The following is an 18,722-nucleotide window of genomic DNA, read 5'->3' on the forward strand; positions in this document are numbered from 1 at the left end:
TATATCCTTATTAATTCCTTCCTCTCAATTTTAGCTCTAATAATAATAACGTACAGCTTAACGTTCCCTGCAGCTCTTCTGGGCCGGATGACACATATGCATTCTTTAAAATCCAGCTCAGGCATCATCTCTCCCAAACAGTTTTTCTCACTGATCCTCTGCCCTCCTCTAAGATAATAGAACAAATTTGGTGCCCGTAAATAGCCTATGCTTATTCACATCTCTACATTAGAATCTTTACCTCAGCTTACAGACTCTATATCATCTGGATTTTGCCTCCATCTCCAAATTCATCCCCTACCACTCTACTCCTGATATATTATGCTCCAGTGTTACTGGTCTGCCTTCTGTAGCCTAACTAATTACAGTTGAAGAAATCTAGTCCTTCCTGGTCTTTCCACCTAGAATGCTGTGTCTTTGGATCTTGGGATGGCTGGCTCCTCAGGTCTCAGCATGAATGGCCCTATCTTAGTCTTTTCTGATCAACTAATCTAAAGCTTTTCTAGCTTCATTTCTGAGGCATCATAAATCTTTAATTTTCCTCACAGTAATTATTACTCCCCGATGAACATTTATTTGTTTATTTCCTATACACCTCTCTCTACCCCCACCTAGAACATAATCACTATGAACCAGAAACTTTATCCGGATCCCTATTACAGGACTTGACACCTAGTAGGTGATGCATAAATACTTGTTGAATAAATGAGAGAATTCATTTACCAGTATAATTTATAAGTTTACATATCTTTTTCACAAATCAGTAAGTTTCTTGAGAGCAGGAAGACTACCTCTCACTCCTCTTTGTATCCCCAATATCTAGCCTAGGATAAATTAACCATTTAGTAATTGTTTTTCAAGTGAATGAATCATCTTTAACACCCTCACCAGAAACCTTTACTTTCAAAACACTGCAAACTAGCTTATTCTTTTGGTTTTTTGTTTTTGCTGAGGAAGACTGGCCTTGTGCTAACATCTGTTGCCAATCTTCCTGTTTTTTTGCTTGAGGAAGATTAGCCCTAAGCTAACATCTGTGCCAGTCTTCCTCTATTTTGTATGTGGGTTGCCACCACAGCATGGCTGATGAGTGGTGTAGGTCCATGCCTACGATCCAAACCCACGAACTGGGGCCACTGAAGCAGAGCGCACCGAACTTTGACAACTACTCCACAGGGCCGGCCCCCCTGCAAACTAGCTTTTTAAGAAAAAATATTTAAATGGAACCTCAGAATGAATCTCTGAGAAATCAAACACGTAAAGTTTAAGTGTTACCTTATATGACTACAGCATTGTGGCTGAAATAGTAATGCTCATGACATATTCGATTGCTTCCCTTTCTTTACCAGCCCTCTTGCAGTTAGGTGGAGCCCTATCTCCTGTTCTGGACAATGCCATCGGTTACTCTGAGCTGAGGCGATGAAAAGGCTGTATGCAATTCTGTGATCTTTCTCTGTCTCAGGAAATGAGGAAGCCATGTACTGAGATGGCAGACACAAGATCAAGATCACGGCAGTCTGAGTTACAGAAATGTCACATGGAGGAGAGTTGAACAAGAAAGCTGTCTATATCTCCAGAAGAATTTGAGTGAGCAAGAAAGTAATAGCTTTGTCATTTTAAGCCACTAATATTTTGAGTTAACTATTGCTGCAGCAGAAAGCCTATTCTGACTAAGAGAGAAACATCCTCCTAATTACAAACATACACGTACAGAGTCAATGCACTTTTTGTTGTAAAAAAATACTACATTTATACTCTGAACTTAAATTGCATGAGTCTGTCACCTTTTTGCATTAATATGTATCAAGCGTGCAGGTGTATGAGAAAACTAGGAGATGTGTATCCATCTTAGTGAGGTGGGGTAACCTGGCCTATTTCCATTAGAGCCTTGACCGAAAATACAGTGTATTTTGCTCTACCACAAGACTTACGTAAAACACCAAAATCACAGTTTAAGATTAGGCTCTCTTAACTATCTAGAGAGGATATATTATAGTAGAAGATTACCAATCTTGCACGTGGGAAACCTTAAACATTTTAGGATCTGATAGAAAAGATCAAAATGAGGAGTATAGTGATTTCAATTTTACCATTCCTTACGTCTAATCCTCTTAGCTCTACTTCTCATTACTGGAAAAGAGCATATCAAGCACCATGTAAATAAAGATGATGTTAAATAGATATGAGCATCCAACTAATTTGGCTGAGAAGTTCTTGAGCTTTGGAGAACAGAGTGTAAACATCAATTATTTTTGACTAGCAAAAGGCCTTATATTTTAGGGAAAAAAAGAATAAAAAAGAACTTTAAATAACAGAATACATTTCACTGATATTGTCCACTCCAAATATAACAAGGCTAAGAAAAGGACATACAAGCCACAATCATGTTGGAATAGAAAAAAATGGCATATTATTCTGTTTTTACCACTATGAAATATGAAAAAAAGACCATTTCAACTGGTCATTATGATCATGGCATTTAAAAATAAATGGTCAGACTTTATTTATTTATTTATAATTTTATTTATTTATTTTCCCCCCAAAGCCCCAGTAGATAGTTGTATGTCATAGCTGCACGTCCTTCTAGTTGCTCTATGTGGGACGCGGCCTCAGCATGGCTAGAGAAGCGGCGCGTCCATGCACGCCCGGGATCCGAACCCGGGCCGCCAGCATCGGAGCACATGCACTTAACCGCTAGGCCACAGGGCCGGCCCAAATGGTCAGACTTTAAATTTATTTTTAAAAAATAAATAAAAACTAATTATATTGTGAATATTTTAAAACATTCCTTAAAAATGTTTTTTGCTGGGGCCGGCCCAGTAGCGTAGTGGTTAAGTTTGTGCACTCTGCTTCAGTGGCCTAGGGTTTGCCAGTTCGGATCCCGGATGTGGACCTATGCACCACTCATCAAGCCATGCTGGGGCAGGCGTCCCACATATAAAGTGGAAGAAGAGGGGCACAGATGTTAGCTCAGGGCTAATCTTCCTCAGGAAAAAGAGGAGGATTGGCCATGGATGTTAGCTTTGGGCTAATCTTCCTCATAAAAACATAAAAAATGAAAAAATAAAAAGCTTTCTCAACCTTTTTCAGCAAAGTATCATAGTCTGAAATGTAATAAGGCATAATTTGAATTCTTACGAAGTGAATGGAAATGAGGACTATTTTTAAAATAGAGATCTTAATTCCTCTATTCTTGCATTCGTTCTTTAGCTTGCACAGTTTTCTGTGCTCTTCTCTGGGGCACAGTTTGATGAAGGTCTAAGTGGCTATTTGGGCCCACTTTAAGGCTGCCAGATTGTTGGATGGAGTTTTTATATACTCTCAACACTGAAAGAGCCCATATAAAGTTTCTAGTCTGCTTTAAGAATAAGATGGTGTTCAATGTTAGTCAATGAAAGATATTTCTAGTTACTTATATTAGATATATTGAAACTACCACCAATGGTCAATAAAAGAAAAATCCTCAAACCATAATATCCGTACATAACGTCACCAAATCTTATTCCTGATGATACAGAACATTTTAACCTAGATCAGTAGTCTTCATAATGGTAGGTACTTACCCAGCGATGTCACAATGTGATCCAAAGAAGTACGGGAAAAAATAGCAAAATATATACTTATATTTATCTTTTACAAAAGAAAAAAGAAATCTAACTTTTCTAATATACAGAATGACACCCAGAATTACCTTCCCTGGGTGTGTAAATCAAAAACGTCATTTAAGTGCACATATCATATTCAGCGCATGAGGACTCCTGCAGGCAGAGGAGACATAACCTAGCAGGCTGTTATGCACATGTTCATTTTGTTGTTTTAAGGCATACTGCAGATTACATGAGTCCAGTTAAGTGGGTTTATCATTTATGTTACCTAATTTTAATAAAACTAGCACTCACAGGGGGCAAATAGCTTCAAAGGATTCCTGCAAACAAACCACAGATTGAAGATGTTACAAGTACCAATAAGCCACAAAAATGGCAAAGCTGGGGCCAGCCTGGTGGCGTAGCTGTGAAGTTTGCGCACTCCACTTCTGGCGGCCCAGGGTTCGTAGGTCCAGAGCCTGGGCCAGACCTGCACACCACTTATGGAGCTAGGCTGTGGCAGGCGTCCCGTATAAACTAGAGGAGGACCGGCATGGATGTTAGCCCAGGGCCAGTCTTCCTCCGCAAATAAAGAGGAGGATTGGCAACAGACGTCAGTTCAGGGCTAATCTTCCTCACACACGCAAAAAAAATGGCAAAGCTGACACTTTTTTTTTCTTTTTTGCCATTAAGAGTGAGCTTGTTGGGGCTGCCCAGTGGCGTAGCGGTTAAGTGCGCGTGCTACGCTGCTGGCGGCCCTGGTTCAGATCCCGGCGTGCACCGACACACCACTTGTCAGGCCATGCTGTGGCGGCCTCCCATATAAAGTGGAGGAAGATGGGGATGGATGTTAGCCCAGGGCCAGCCTTCCTCAGCAAAAAGAGGAGGATTGGCATGGATGCTAGCTTAGGGCTGATATTCCTCGCAAAAAAAAATATATATATATATATATCTGTATCATGGTAATATGTATATAATTTACAAATACACCCATGAATTAAGAGGTCTTGCTCCAAAAATTTCTCCTGACAGACAAGTATAATTTAAAAAGTCACAGCAGTCTAAGCTGTGCTGCCCAACCTGGTGGCCACTATCTACATAAGACCACTGAGCATTTAAAATGTGGTTTGTCTTATAGAGGAACTAAATTTCTTATTTGATTTCATTTTAGTTGATTTAAATTTTAAAAATGAAGCAGTGTCCAACATGGCAATATTGGACAGCAATATTAACAGCAATACTGCTGTTAAACACAACTGTATTATTTTGTTAGCACTACATTTTACTTGAACTGTTGGAAATATAGCATCTGCATTGAGATGTTTTGTAAGTATAAAATATGCATCCATATTTCAACATATAAAAAATGCAAAATGTTTCATTAACAATTTCATGTTGATTCCATCCAGAAATGATAATAGTTTGGCTGAGTGAAATATTAGATTGAAAAAAATAAAAAATTTTAAATTAATTTTGCCTGTTTCTTTTTACTTTTCTTTAATACGGCTATTATAAAATTTAAAATTACATGTATGGATTGCATTACACTTCTATTGGACATCTTGTCCAGAAGCAGTAAGTGCTGGATAGGAAGATTTATAAAGGGAACATTTAAGAGAATAGGTAGATGATTTTTGCAAGATTCAAGACTAGAATAACAGATCAATTTTTTTGTCGTTGTTGAGGAAGAGTCACCCAGGGCTAACATCTGTTGCCAATCTTCCTCCTTTTGCTTGAGGAAGATTTGCCCTGAGCTAACATCTGTGCCAATCTTCCCCTTTGTGTGTAGGTCACTGCCAACAGCATGGCCACCGATGAGTGGTGTAGTTCTGTGCCTGGGAACTGAACCTGGGTCACCGAAGTGGAGTATGCCAAACTTAACCATCAGGCCACAGGACCAGCCCCAATAGATCAATTTTTTAACTTATAAAAGGTGTACATATACACACAACTTTAAAATAATGTGAAGATATTTTTAATTGGGAATTACTGAGTTTAATGTAACTAGGAATTTCTACTGACATCTACTGTATATCACTTGAGTCATATAGAAAAGTTATACAGAGTTAACTGATATGACATTAAATTGTAATTACCCAATTTTAATTCTACTTCAGAAAAATAGCAGATTTTTTACTTCTATGATACTGGACCAAAAGCAAAGGATAGGAAAAAGAAAAAAGGATAATATAGCAAGTTGACCTTTTCAAAAGAATAATAGAAAACAACAAATTTGGATTCCTGATCATATAACACCATTTTTAAAAAGAAAACTAAGTAAATTATCCTTTCCTCTTAAGGATGGCAGATGAACTCGGTCAGTCACAGAGAAGCTCTTTTTTATCCAAACCCACTGACACAATCTTTCTATACTAATGGGTCAGCAAAGTAAAATAATCAGTAGTCTTCTCATACAAAACAAATACCCAGTTAGAAAATGTACCTATAGAACATGCACATAGCATAGAAATCCACCTCTCTGCTTTGCTTTATTTTCAATCTCCCCTGCCCCCACCTGCTCTGTAATTGGAAGATCCCTCTTGCTGGACTCCAGCAACAGGTAGAGAAAAGGTAACCCATAGGGCAGATGATGGCAGGTAAATAGAGCAAACCAAAGTATAGAGCGTGAATAAGCTTAAGTAACAGGGTGTTGGCTGTCTCTTTTTTTAAGCATTTCACTATTGAATTCTACTTTTATAATTGTCCCCTGTACATGTAATCGCACATGAGAAACTTCTTTTGAAAAAGTTAGTGCCTAGAATACCATTGATTTCTCTTAAGAACTGTCATATTTCACAGCCCTTCTAATATTAAGAAATAAATAAAACTTGGTAGTTTCCAGCTCAGAGCTCAAATCAACTCTGGAAATGTTTTGAGACTATGTTTTTTTGCCTTTTGCAGGTCTTCTATTTTCTCTAGACCTGATTCATTATTTATATCTGACCATAATTTTATTGTATATACTTTCAAGCTGTCAAAATTACTTTCTAGAAAATAGAAAGGTGAAAATATGTAAGTTTGTTAAATATGTAGTTAATTACCTTCCTCAATGCTGAGATTATATAAATTATGGTGAAATATTACTAAGGAAACATGTGGATAGTACTCATTTGAATGCAGAATAGTCTGGAATTAGGGAAAAGTTATATATGTCTGCTGTGGTCCCTCTCAACATGTTCTTCTAGGAAATAAACCCAAATATGAACTGTAGACTAAATTGTCTGCTTTGGTAAATATTGCACACTGGCTTTAAAACAGAAGAGTCAAATATGTGCTCTGAAAAACAAATTTGTTATTGACTTTAAACAGATAAAACTGTGGTATATTTCAAGGAAAAACTAGTAAAGCAATCTTTTTATTTATGTTAAAAAGGAACAATACCTATTTCTTAAAGCTTACTTTCCAAGTATAAATATAAAAACATAAAAAACAATTCTAGCATAATTAAATGACAAAAATCATTATATATTCTTTTCTGTCAGAAAAATTACTGCTAATTATAATGATATTTACACAAGAATCCTTTTAAATAAGTTATTTCTGTCTGAATATGTGACATAGTCTCTAAGAGAACTGACATTCTAGAAAAGGTGCTGCCTGTCAAAGCACAAATGCAAGAAGCTAACACACACCAGAACAGAAATTAATATTTTTTCTCTTAGTTTTGTCTCTTCTCAGGGATATGCCTCAGGTCTTTAGAAAGATTTCTAAATGGTGACTTTATCAATACATAAATCAGCTGATAAATACAACTTGTATCATATTTGGAAAATTTTTCTAAGAATAATACTTAAATCTATGGTCCTTACTGTACGGTTAGAGAAAATGGGTGCGTAAATGGGTAATCAACAGTCAGTTTAAGATGTCTCACCCCAACCTCTGTCTGTTGGTGGCAGTGGCTGAGCACTTGTGATTCAATTCAAGATAAGTGAAGCATCAAAATGTAAAGTTAAAGAAATTACAAAAATTTTTCCTTTTTCCTCTTGTCTTTACAAAAGAACAACCTAAAGCTGAGCTCAAAAAGCTTACAGATTTCACAGCCTGCTACCTATTTAAAGTCAGTAGTTATCCTTTCTGCAATATTGTACATATTTTAATTCAAAATTGGTGTTTCAACACTATTTTCATGTTTATCCAGTGTTCATGAGCACCAGTCTTTTCACTCACCATATGCTAAGCAACAAACAGAAAATGCAGCTATTAAATGCATGGTAAATGCAGAAATCACTAATCAGTTTAAAATAAATTATAGCTTTCACGTAACACAGTTCCAGGACACAGGGCATTTCTCTAGAGGATCCAAGGGCTTTTCTCGCCATTGCTATTGGGGGCAAAGTATTGCTACCATCAACAAGACCTCACCTCATTTATGTGGAACCAGACGTGAGGCCTGGTATGCATATGGTTAGTACTCCTTACTACCCACGTACTCCACTACCAGCTACTCTTTCTACCTGCCCTGTATCCTAAGACACACATATCCTGAGAAGAGGACAAGGTGAATTAATTTGCATGCTTATTAATGACTTTTGAATTATGTATGCAGAGCACTCTGCTAGTCTAGAGAAAACTGGAAAAGCAGATAAGAGACAGTGTTTATTTTCCAGTTTTGGGGGCAAGGCATCTACTATATTAAGCAGCTAATACAGTCAACAATAACAAGTGGAGGTGGCTCTATGCATGCCAAAGTGAAGGCTAGGCTGCCTAAGCTGTGGAAGCAGAAGGAAGAGTTGGCTCCATCTGGCCTGAGGCAATTTTGCAGAGGGAAGGGCAATAGCTGCGCTATGTGGTGAGGAGAAGAGGTGTATACTTGGTGAGCACGCAGTTGGAAATGATACTGGTAGGCAGTGAGGAGGCTAGCCTGGCTGGATGGAAGGGACTTTTTAGAAACTAACAGAAGATACAGTTTGCTAAAAAGAGGAGTAACATACCTCAGCAGACCTAGAATGGCAGGAAAAATCTGGAATGGATCCCAGAGTTGATGAGAAACATTTAGAAATGTAGAACAGAGGAAAACTAAAGAAAGCTGATATTCTGTTATCTTTTTAAGGTATTCTTAAGGTAATTTGGCATGTAAGTGTGGGTGTGGAGGTTCAGGGGTCAGCTGGGAGACCTGGTAACCCATGGCGAGTAGTTAGTAGCAATAGGAATAGAAATGAGACAAATATAAAGTATTCCAAAAAAAAAAAATTGAACTGTGCCAATTAAAAATAGAAAGACAAAGGAGAAGGAACAATATCCAAATGTTTATGGAAAAAGTAGTTCAAGGAAGGACTTTAGAAAGAGAAAGAGGAAGACATTACAAGGTGTCCTGGCAGATGAAATTGCGGTATATTTTTAAGGCGAAGTAGTAAAAGTGGTGGAATATCAAGCATCGTGGCACTAGGTCATGGGAAGATGGGAGGGTACTGCCTTGGTTTCTTGTTGAGGAATCATCAGAAGGAGGAAAGGATCATTTGAAAGCAAACCAAATTAACAAGCAAATTCCAAGCCCTCACTGTTTATTTGGAACAAGGAGGAAAAACTGACACTGGGTGAAGAAGAGACCCATATCTCCATTAAAAATAAAATCAGTAATGTGACTAACTTACTATGTTGCATAGCTTTTCTCAGGGATATAGGGCTGGTGAGGAAGAAAACCTTCAATTGTCTCTGAAAAGTCCTATGGTTATACTCTCACTCTGTAGATCGAAGAGCTAACAGTAGTCACTCCCCTGGGAGCCTTTCCATGTTGGTTGTATTTCACAAACCAATTTTGCTCATTTAGCTCAAATAAAGAACGTTCCCTGGGGGCTGGCCCCGTGGCACAAGCGGTTAAGTGCGCGCTCCGCTGCGGCAGCCCGGGGTTCGCCAGTTCGGATCCCAGCTGCACACCGACGCACCGCTTGTCAAGCCATCCTGTGGCGGCGTCCCATATAAAGTGGAGGAAGATGGGCACGGATGTTAGCCCAGGGCCAGTCTTCCTCAGCAAGAAAACAGGAGGATTGGCAGATGTTAGCTCAGGGCCGATCTTCCTCACACACACACACAAAAAAGAACGTTGCCTGGTTGTTTGTGGGTGGTCTATTTGTTTGTTTGGATTTTTACCACAGCTGCTTGTTTAAATGACTTATTTTGCTTCTAATTATCTTATATCTTTTAAAATTATTTCAAAATATTTTATCTATCTTTTAATATTTAACTTTGTAAATGCATGGGGAAAAACAAAAAAACAAAAACAATAACTATGCTAGCGTGAGAGGTACAAAGAGACCTTTGCTGAAACCCTTAGTCTACATTCCACCTCCACAAACACTCTTTTTCTTAACACCCTGTTCTTTTAGGAAACACAACATATCGAAATTTGTGCTAATAGTTTTGTTTAACGTCAATCTTCCTTATTCACTGTGAGGTCCAGAGAGGAAGAATTGAGTCTGACTTTTTTCAACATTATGAGCACAGATCCCCACCTACCAGGAGCCTATAGTGGGCACTTATCAAATGCTCGTGGAATTATTGAATGAATAAATGAATGACTGAGAAGATGATGACTTCTGCTCTGAAAAGGAAATGGAATATCTTTTTGCTTATGGTTTGGTTAATTGCAGTCCTTTGAATACCTGGAAATAGTTGTTCAATTCTGAACCCAGAAGAACACCTTAACTAGGAATGAGAGAAATTTTTATTCTGTGTTCTGAGGACTTACTCCAAATCACTGATCTTAATGTCTCAAGAAAATCATAACCACATACTCCCAACTTCCTCCCAGAATTAATAAAAAAATAATATCTCCTTTTTAGGACAACTAAGAGCTTAAATGCCATATTAATAACATAGAAAGACAAATAAGGAGCATCATAATACAGTAAATTATTATAATCTGTTATATTGCACAGTCTATGGAATAATGTTCATCATATGGATTCACACTCCTTCAAAGCAGGAATTCAAAAGAGCTCTCCATAATGCTTGTTTGATTCATCCCATTACCAAAAAAAAAAAAAAGGAGGGAAAGCTCGCAAAATCTCAAAATGTTGCTCTTGGTATAAATGACCGATTCCCATACTCACTCACCTGAGTCACCCAAGGCTCAGCTGGTCCCTCCCTCCTCTATGAGCAAAATATCTGCCTTAGTCACTGACTTTACCAAGCATCTCACTTTAATGAGGCACAAGCCATGTTTTTGTACCCAAAGTAGAATGTCAACTTTGATCAAGGTCTAGGCCTACTCAACACACTTTTTAAAATGCAAATCTAATCATGTCACTTATTTACTCAATGTTCTATCATTGTTTCTCATTGTTCTTTGAAGTCCTAAATCTTTAGTGAGATGCTGCATGGCCTGCTGTCTGTTTTCAACCTTATTTGACACAGCTCACCTCTTACTCTAAGCATCCTAGCTGGGTTTGCTCAGCTCCTTTAACATGCCAAGCTTCTCTCTTCCTCTGGCTTTCACCCAGACTTTCCTCTCTGCCTGCAATGCTGCCTCCTCCTCCACTCTACGACCACATTGGATCAACACCTATTGACTCTTCAGATCCAGTTTAAATTCATTCAACAAATATTTTCTGAGCAAATATCATGTGCCAGGGACTATTTTAGGCTTTCGAGAGCTAGACAATAATAAAACAAACAATCCAAATGCAAATAGGAAATAATTGGGTATGATCAATGTAATGCAGAGAATTTTAAAAAGTAGAGGACTTGTGACGTGGTGGCTCTTTTTAGATTGGATTAACATGAATGGTCTTTCTGAGAAGACATTTAAACCAATATCATAAGAATAAGGAACTGGTTCCACAAAGATCTGGAGCAGAGGGAACAGCAAGTATAAAATTGCTAAAATGGGAATGAGTTTGGTGTGTATGAAGAACAAGAGATGGCTGGCACAGAGAAGAAGAGCATTCTGAGATGAGCTAACAGATACAGGTACAAGAGGTACAGATATTAAGAGATACAGATACAGACACCTATTCATACAGGGTTTTGTGAGACAAGGCAGGGAAGGAGTTTAATTGTTATTCAAAGTGAATAACGGTAAGCCGATGGAGGCTGTTATGCAGAAAAAATGAGCTGGTATAATTTATGTTTTAAAAAGATAATCCGATTTTGCTGTGTAGAGAATGGATTATAGATAGGGAGCAAAAGTGAAAGAGGACAATAATATAGAGTTCAGGAAGATTTGGCTTAGTTTGGTAAAGGGGGAAATGGAAAGAAGGAGACAGATCCAGGATGTATGTTGGAAAAATTCAGTAAGAGAAGCTGATGAATTGGATGTTGAGCATAAAGGAGAGACAAATGAAGGAAAATCTATAGAACTTTTGCTTGATCATCCAGGTGGATGGCAGTGCCAATGCCATCAGTACTGTGTTGTGTTGAAGAGAAGACTGCCTGGGTTAGAATCCCACCACTTAATGCTGTTTGACCCATATGACTGTGAATAAGTTACTTAGCCTCTCCACTCACTTGTTTCTGCATTTATAAAACCGGGAAAATAACAACCCTACCTCATAGGGTTATTGTGGGAATTTAATAATGTAATTAATGTAAACTGCTTAAAACAGCTTTTGGAATATAATAAGTCCTCAGTGAATGTGGCTCTTATTATTTCTATTGCTGCATTTATTATCATAACTACATGTGGAAGACAATGAAATTGCAGACCTGAGAAAATCAACATACTTTAGCTATTAAGTTTTAGATATTCATTAGACATCTACATGGGGACATCGGTAGGCAGACGTGAGTCTGAAGTTCTGAGGAATTGTCAATCCTGAAGATAAAGTTTTGGAAATCACTTCCATAGAGATGGTATTTAGAGCCATGCCTGAAGTTCCCTAGGGAGACACTACAGAGAGAGAAGGGAAGGCAGCCAAAAATTCTGCTTAATGGCACTTCGACATTCAGAGATCAGAGTAAGAGAGGAGGAGCCAGCAAGGAGGCTGAGAAGGAGCAGCAGGTGAGGTAGGAGGAAAAGCTGGGGTGGGGCCAAGAAACAAGCATGCTGAGAAAGGACTAGTTGTGTCCTGTGCTGTGGAGAGATCAAGTAAGATAAGAACAGAGAAGGGACCAATGGAATAGACAGACTGGAGGTCCTTGGGAATCTTGACAAGGGCCTTCTCAATAAAGTATAAGAAATAGCAACTTGAATGTCACCTCCTGTGGGAAACCTCTTCTGAGTGTCTAGAAAAGATTAGCTCCTTTCTCATCGCACTTGCCATTTCTCTGGCACTTATACAGGTAATTGTAATGGAAGTCAACTTTGCACGATATCATTGTCTATGCAAAGGATATCACTGGTGTAATTATTCATTTATTTTTTATCTCCCCTAATAGCTAGTAATCTACTCGATAGCAGGGATCACATCTATTTCGTTTTTCACAATAACTAGCAGAATGCCTGATACCTAATATTGCTCAATTTATATTGAATGAATGAATGGCTGAATGAATAAATTAATGAATGACCCCACATGACTGTACCTAAAACACATTTTTTAAAAAACTAACTTCTTTTAACTAACATTCACACTAATTGGCATGCTTACTTTCAGGTTATTTGTAAGTTTTTGGCATAAGTAAATAATTGCTTTTATTGCAAGCCATTTGAAATCATTTCTGAGGGAGCAAGTAGAATAAAAATAATGAACAGATAGTCTACTTTGCACTGTATCATTATCTATCTAAAGTTTCTTTTTTCTAAAGGACAAACAATATCTCTACTCCAGGAGCTCATTTTAGCACTCAATCTAAAATTGATTACCATCCAGCCCGTATTAAAATACAGTTGATACAACTGATATTTGAGAGAAGAAATCTATGAAGCAAATTAACCGTCCATTGCCCTAAATTGGTTTTTAGCTCTATCCTATTATAAGTGAAATCACCAAGTATCTTACTTGAATTGCATTTGGCTAGCTCTCTGCCGAAATGACACTACAGAAGACGTGGGTATTTATTATTATGTCCTTGGCTTTTATAGAGGGTTAATATAAATAATCATATATTGAGAATATTTCTGCATCTTCTAAGGACATGAAGACTCTCACACGATTACTATATCGTTCACGGTTCCAAAGAAAAACAATTCAAATGATTAATTTCTCTACAGTACAGCGTCAGAAAAAACTTTATTTGTATATTTTTTCCGATTAATATGTATGTGTTCCCTTTATCTGATAATAACAATTATGAAATTCAATCCATTATACTTTTTACTTTGCTTCTAGGAAATTGGGATATACATTTATATTCAATTCCAGTAAATGTTCATGGCCTAAGTTTCTGTATCTTTTCTCTATATGTATTCATATTTAATATGATTTTAGCAACCTATTTGTGTGCATTTGTCACAAATTATTTCTACTTTGTTGAAGTGGAAGGAGTATGAATGAATAAAAAGAAATGAAAAAACATCCTCCTCTTTTCCCTTCAATTAATCCCACAGATAATCCACTCTTCATGGTCTTAGTCAAATAAAATCAATTCCATAAGACATTTTTGACTTTTCAAGGACAGACTGACTCTCCCTCTTACCTCCCAAGAATACACTTGGATCATCTTAGAAAATTTGATATTTGATTACATATTACTCTCAAATATAAGGTCACATTTTGAGTTTTTTGTTTGTTTTAGGATTTAGAGCCAGATAGAAAGAAAAATAATGCAAAAAAACACCAAAAATAATAATGACAACACATTGTGCCACTTCAGGAATTAACATACTTTTCTTTTTAAATCATGAGCATTACCTAGACTTTACCAAGTCTCCTTGCTGCTAGGCTGCTCAGATTCAAAGTTGGAGCTCAATCACTGCTTCCATGTTAGTCCATCTGATAGTCTATGCTTCCTTCTTTGTTGTTCTGATTTTTCTTTTTATATAAAAATCAATTAATAAACACATATTATTAGAAAATATGAAGTAGACTATCAATTATTATCCTCTACTGACTGTTTATTTCTGCCCTTAATTAGATTGAAAACTCTCTAAAGATAAGGACTATATTGTTCTTACCTTTTATCCCTCATAGAAGATGTATATTGCTGGAAATAAGTGTTGTGTATCTGATGACTGACCACACCAAAGTTGTATTTATTTCTGTCATTTGTCTGATAATACTTGAAGTATTGTTATTGCATAGACAACATAGTTTTATGAACCAACAAATCTCATTAACCATTTCTAATAGAACAAAAATAAATTTAGGCATTAATTAAAATTGATGTGCAATAAAGTTAACAAAAGCTTGTTTTAAATGATTTAGTCCTTTTTAGTGCCCTCAAGTCGATTCCAACTCCTAGTAAGCCTGTGTACACCAGAGTGGAACCCTGCCTGGTCTTTTTGTGCCATCCTCTCACCTTCTGCACTCCATCAGACAATGTTCCGCTACTATTCATAGGGTTTTCATGGTCAGATTTAGCCCTACATGGTATTATAAAGTAAGCTAAATGTAATTCTTCAAATACAAGTAGATCATCTAGCACTTAAAATTATTTTTTCCATAGATGGGTGGTGTAGACATTAGATTACTAAGTAAAACATTTAATTAGACTTCCCAAAAGTTGCCAAATGTTCAAATAGATATCAGTACACCCAAAATCTTTAAAACTAATTTTTTCTAAAATATATCACATGGGCCGGAATTATGAACACATAATTGCTTCCAGATATCCATATCAAGGTAAAAGTAACATTAAATTTCCATCAGATAAAAATCTTATGTTTGCCTAAATTAACAGTGATATAAAACTTTTCCTTTTTCTCTCAAAATAACTTATCAATTTATTCTAAATTTAGAGAGGTGGTTGCAACACATTTTTAACACTCAATTTAATGTATTTTTTTCACTTTTGAGATTTGAAAATATGACATTTGGGTAGTTTCTATTTTCAAAAATGTTTATTATACAATATCTCATCCTAATAGTGAATAATTTATTTCATATTTCCTTTGAATACTTGTTCATGAGTATATATGTTTATCCTATTTACAATCATAACATTTAATATTATTTTCCTCTTTTAATATCACATAATCAAAACATTTCTCCCTAAGTTTCCAACATAACAATTTTTATTAACTATATGCTGGAGTATTTAAAAATAACTCTGTTAATTATTTTAAATACATTTTAAAGGACTATGTAACAATGTATTAAATAACAGAGGATAAAGAGTTACAACTGGCTGAGGACAAAGAATGTATATAACCAAAAGTAAAAGAAAGTCTAAGCATTAACTGGAAGTGTGAGACTGAATGAGATGAGGGTACAGAGAGCTCTAAGATGAACTGGGGTAGTGAGGTGAGCAGGCAGATCCCGGTACCCTCTTGTCTTTTTCCTCAGCTTATTAGCAGTTTTTCTTACCACCACCAATAGCATTTCCAATACAATAATAGTGATGGTCTATGTTACCACTGCAAAGGAAACCACAAAAGGGTGTTGGTTGAGGAACTCCAACCTGTTCCTAGCTTCTTCAGAGCAAAGCTATCATAGGAGGTACTTTTCATCTTCTACGCTACTTCTACTTTGTAATGAACAAATTTTTTTTTTTTAACATGAAATACTTTAAACTGGAAACTTGGCTGCTAGATAGCTATATGAATTTTCTAACTGAAACATTATCATATTTTTACTTATTGTTAAAACAAACAAAAAAACTTGTAAAATTTCTCCTTTGGGATGGCAAATTCAAATCAACACTAATTACATTACCTGTTTCAGACATCTTGATTTTTTCTGTCAATCATCTGAGAGCAACTGTCTTATAATTAGCCAATTTGTACGTTGGACTCCAAAGTTCATTTCCCTCACACCAAGACGTCCAAATCAAAACACAGCTCATGAGTTCCTCTGATGTGGGATCAAATCTTATTTTCTACTAAACTTCCAACAGTCTCCCAAGTGCAAACTAAACAGGGAAACTTTGGATCTCACATCCAAGAAACTTTGGCTTACCTTGTTACTATTAGACAAATTATTAACAACAATAAAAACCCTACAGTCTTTATTGTGGTAGTTCTCCCGTCAGATGAGCTGTTGATCTGGTTGTGGTATACCACACATGCAAAGTGTGCTGGAACAAATGTTCTGATAATTTAATTTTAATTTTTTCATGAATTAATTAATTTAAATATATTTTCACAAAGCCCACCACATATTTTAGGAAGAAAGTGACCAAAATATATCTAGAACTAATATTCCAAGAGGCACCTAAAAATGTTTTGCTAACAGAGTTTTGTACTTTATCCTGTTGAGAGTAGGTCTATAAAGGACAGCTGATCCTTAGTGCTGATTATTAGTTTATGATGCATTTGAGAGAAACAAAGGAGCCAACTAATGGTTAAATCCTAGATTGCAGTAGCCCCATAACAAAAATTTAACACTGGGAAAATCATTCTTCATCAACACCAACACTGCTTGCGTTTATACAGATCGAGCAAGTGATTGAGTTCTTCATTTTTTAGCTGGTTAATCTGTTGTCCCACAATCCAATCATTCAGAATGTGACATTTAAAGATAGGATATGGCATGAATAAAGGATTCAGATTGGATCAAATTCAGGTCCTCATCAGTTCTGAATACATTAAAAAAATGGGCAGAGCTAATACTAACAAACAACACAGTTCATTTTATAGAATCTTACTTTATGTGAGTACAACCAATTCAGAACAAGGCAACATAAGGTAAGGCCAAAATATTTAAAAAAAATAAAATAAATATATATGACTAAATGGAGCTTCAAGTCCTTAAGAACACTGTTACTGCAATTTGGCATTTAATTTTAAATTTTTAATCAGCAAACAGTTCACTGCATCAGGATTTTCAACTTGAGAAATTCAGAAAAATATGAGAATAATAATAATCAATAAAAACAACTGAGATATAAAAAATACTGTAATTAAAATTAAATGCATTAAAGATATTGAAGATCCTCACATTAAAATCTTGCATAAGAAACAAATGACAACACTAAGATATTTAAGATTAATTTAAGAAGATTATTATGAACATCTCTTTATACATCTTCTCATATACAAAGTTTTCATTACTGGGAAAACCCTCATCGCTCCCCACTGAAATTATAATTACATCTGAAGCAATCCATGATTAGACACTATGGGTGAACTAATGTGTGAACAATGTTACAGAAATATTTTATACCTACATTGATACAGTTTATCTATTATATCATCTACCATACTCCAAATTCAAAACAGGAAACTAGAAAAAGATTAAGACTCACTCTGCATTGCTAAAATATCTCGTTCCCCAAAACATACATTGATTGACAAAAATTATTCTTTCTTTTACATTTTAAGATTGGCATAAATATAGGATTACGATTACATAGAAGGAGTTAGAATAATAACTAATACTGGAGAGGAAAAAATTGATTCTCAATGGCAAAAATATATGATATTAACAATTATTATAAAAGACAATATAATTCAAATTCCTTTTTCAAAATATTTTAGAGTAAAGAATGAGTGAGATGTCTCTTTGTCCCCAAATCACATTATAAATTATACCTCTTTAAGTGTATAGTGTGGGATAAGACTTTGAGAACAATTAAGATTAAAAAATCTTTTGTGATGGATTGAACTCTTTTAGCAAATACTGTTAACTAAAATACCAAGGATAAAGGTGTTTTATTACATGATATAGTAATTTTAATCCTCAAATTGTGATAATACTATAGAAAATAAACTTACATAAGAAGAATAGTGGCAAGTTCATCTTTTAACAATTGGTTATTACACAAGACAATATGTATATTTCAGAGTACTTGCTAAGTTATTTTGCAAATAATATTTCTCCATACTTTTCTTCAAAACCAAGATCTCCACTTTGATTTTGTTTTACATGGGTATACTTTATTAAATTGAACTCTTTATCACTTTATGAAATCAATGCATGTTTTCCAAATCAAATAATTCAGTCAAAATACATTTAGACAAAATATTTCTGATTATATTTAACAAATTTTAAAAAACCCAAACCTACATCACAATGGCAAACAATCATTCCCCAAAGCCAGTCCAAACACATATTCTTGAAGAGACTATAAATTTGTTTCTAAGCTCATGGCAAACCTCAGGCAATTTTATAGCATTGTAAAAAAGAAAAGTAGAGGAAAGAAAAATTTGTCCAGAGACTATTT

The 18,722-nt window shown here is 35.8% G+C and overlaps 1 protein-coding gene across 3 annotated transcripts in view; it reads right to left on the reverse strand.

Annotated features, from left to right (window-relative positions):
• NLGN1 (neuroligin 1) overlaps window positions 1-18,722 on the reverse strand; it is an 862,047-nt gene that overhangs the window by 452,999 nt on the left and 390,326 nt on the right. The window lies entirely within an intron of this gene.

This window comes from Ceratotherium simum, chromosome 15 (genome assembly GCF_057802395.1).
Source record: "Ceratotherium simum simum isolate JZ-2026a chromosome 15, ASM5780239v1, whole genome shotgun sequence".
Taxonomy (NCBI): domain Eukaryota; kingdom Metazoa; phylum Chordata; class Mammalia; order Perissodactyla; family Rhinocerotidae; genus Ceratotherium; species Ceratotherium simum.